Below are 2,906 nucleotides of genomic sequence, written 5' to 3' on the forward strand. Positions count from 1 at the left end.
CGTGTCCACAGATCTTTGGGGAAGGTTCCATCTTCGGTCCGATGGACGTTGGACAACTCGTGTCGCTTTGGGGGAGATTTGAGTTTGCTGTTGGGATCATCTCCATGGTGATACTTATCATCAACTCGCTTTGTGCGATTTATTTATGGATGAACAAACGGTTCCGGTAAAGCTCTTCACAAGACTTCATTTTATTATTGATCTTCAAATTAAGAACAGCAAATTATGATCCCGATGGACCTCTCTCCTGATGAATATGTTGTTATTGGAGTTTATATCTCTGGTGGTCCTCTGATTGATACATTTGTGCTACACAGAGAAATGTTCTCTCAAACGAAGTTCTGGTTTTTCTTGTGTGTTCACAGAAAGGACAAGAAAGTTGATGGAGAAGATGAGCCTGATGGGGAGGGTAAAGATGTGGAAGAAGTGGAAGACGTTGATGATGAGAGATTTGATTCAGAAGACGAGGAATGTGATTGTGATGATGGAGACAACGGATGTGATTGCGACGATGACGACGAATGTGATTGCAACGATGGAGACAACGAATGTGATTGCGACGATGATGATGGATGTGATTGTGACGATGACGATGACGGATGTCATTGTGAGGATGGAGACGATGAATGTCTTTGTTCAAATGACGATTGTAATTGAGGACAGGAACACCAGGTTCGCAGGGGAGGAGGGGGAGAGGCTCTATTTTGTGTTGTACAAATTCCAGGAATCTGATTTCATTTCAGTTGCAGTTTTCCAAGTAGTTTTCGATCAGATAAGGTCATCAGCACAGTTTACCACCCTCTGGGAGGAACGAGTTTGCATATCACCTGCTGAAAAGAGTAGTCTCTGTTGCAAAAAGACTATTTGGATGTTTGTGTGGTGTGTAAAGGGTTCTTAAGGGGTCGAAGCAGTTCAAACGGTGTAAAGGTCATACGGGCTCTTACAAAAAAAGGGATCAAAATGGATCTATGGGGTCTCAACGGGTTTAAAGGATCTGCGGGTATAAATGTCAAAGAGGTCAAAGGATATATAGGAGTTTAAAGGTCATGTGGGGTCGAAAGGTCTTTAGGGTAAACAGGGTCGAAAGGAGCAACAGCAACAACAGAAGCAGCATGGTGTTGAGGGGCTGCAGGAAAAGCAGAACCCTCATTGTGATCAGAGGTTGCAACAGCAACACAAGCAACATGTTACTGAGGGGCTGCAACAGCAACAGCAGAAACATCACGGTGTTGACAGGTCATACCACATGCAGGACCTTCAACAGGTAAGCACTCTTCAATACTTTGGGCAGTTGCGGTGACCACACTCGGTACAAAGACAGCAAACCCCAAGATCAGGACGTTAAACTGAAATACATTTTGCCGCTTGTTCTTTTATAAACATTGCTGTTTGTACTTCCTTCGATGAAGAAGAATGTTCTTAGTTGTGGAGATCATTGTAATTATAACTTTGGTGGGAAGGTAACTTATTAACATGGTCATCGCGATGCAGGTGAAATCACAAGAAGTTTAACTTCCCTCGATTGGATTATTCACCTTTTCGTCCTTACCTGTTCCATCAGTGCATTCCCTTCTGTGCCCTTTCCTGAACAAGTTATCAAACTGATGAAGATATCAATGTATTTATTATTTTATGTTTTTATTGTTTCTTTTCTGAAGACTCCTCAGAAGAGGTGCTCGTTTACTCCCTCCACCCCCTCGAATGAAACCATCTTACCGGTTGGAACGTAAGTTGCCAAGATTCTTGCCTTACATTACAAATTATTCCGAACTTTGTATAAACTGCATGTTCTTCACCCCCATCGTGTCCCTTTCTGTCTGTGTCTCAAAAGTGTTCGGAACAAACGAATGTTTTACTGAACTCTTATCCAGACAAGCACCAAAAATTCATCCAGTTGGTGAAAGTCTGGCATGAGTGTTAATGTATCCGTATGTTATTCATTGTGTGCAACTGGATGATCATTAAAATTATTTAAATCGATGAATGTTGGTAAAAAAAAATCGATGCAATTTAATTAATTAATTAAATCGATGAATGTTTGTAATTAAATCGAAGCAGGTTGGATGTCACGTGGCAGATTTCCAGCTTCTTCCTCATTTCCTCATCTGCCGTGACCAAGGCGAGTGGATTCTTCCCGAAACGTCGCCTTTTCCGATGAGTAGTAAGTTCAGATTTTTTCAATTATAAACTTTTCCTGCATTAAAATTTATTGTTTGAAAAACGTTAATTAAAGCCAGTGTGACTTTGTGATGAAGAAAGTGAAGATGTGAAATTGAAGGCAAAAGGAAAGGGAAATTGAACTGAGATGCAGAAAGCAATGGAGAGAATAGTGTTTCCAGGGTTGTGTTAGAAGGTATTAAAATGATGAACATTATGAATGTGGTGATATACAGTGGTTTTCACTTCCTTCAGCTGATGTGTGTGCAGAGACCCAGAAAACAGTTCTGCCTTGATCCAGCATATCAATTCTACCTTGATGATCCAAAACATTCGGGAAAATCAGGAGAAGAGTTCCACCTTGAGGGCGCAAAATATGAGACCGACCTTCCAGACTCGAAAAACGAGTTCCATCTTGGAGACCTTTGGAGTTCTAAACCAATCTATCCATGGCATTCTTGGTTGGATGGTGCTTGATGAGTGGTAAGTTCAGTTGATTAAAAATTTATGGTTATATATTATTTAATTCGATATTAGACATGTCATGTATTTATTTATTCTTTTTCAGCAAAATCAAGAAAGTGTTTGGAAGACCTGAGATTTCCTGAGACAAATTAACAATATATCTCTTCCTTTCCACTTTTTCAAACTTGAAACAACTGAAACTTCATTCTTAACATGGACCTGGAAGGAAAAACCCAAAACTTTGTTGAGTTGAAAAACTGTCTTTACCTTGTATTCTTATAGAA

At 40.1% G+C, this 2,906-nt stretch overlaps 1 long non-coding RNA gene across 3 annotated transcripts; it reads left to right on the plus strand.

Annotated features, from left to right (window-relative positions):
- Window positions 1–370: 370 nt before the first annotated feature.
- LOC147031955 (uncharacterized) lies at window positions 371–2,906 on the plus strand. Of its 3 annotated transcripts, none has more exons than XR_015054994.1 (4): window positions 371–1,726; window positions 2,056–2,161; window positions 2,413–2,640; window positions 2,726–2,906. It is a non-coding gene; the product is annotated as an uncharacterized LOC147031955 (long non-coding RNA). The 3 variants fall into 3 exon arrangements; XR_015054992.1 differs by having other exon boundaries at window positions 2,059–2,161; XR_015054993.1 differs by having other exon boundaries at window positions 2,059–2,161; window positions 2,428–2,640.

The sequence above is a fragment of the Eptatretus burgeri genome, chromosome 2 (genome assembly GCF_056783735.1).
Source record: "Eptatretus burgeri isolate ZD-2024b chromosome 2, Ebu_testis_v1, whole genome shotgun sequence".
Taxonomy (NCBI): Eukaryota; Metazoa; Chordata; class Myxini; order Myxiniformes; family Myxinidae; genus Eptatretus; species Eptatretus burgeri.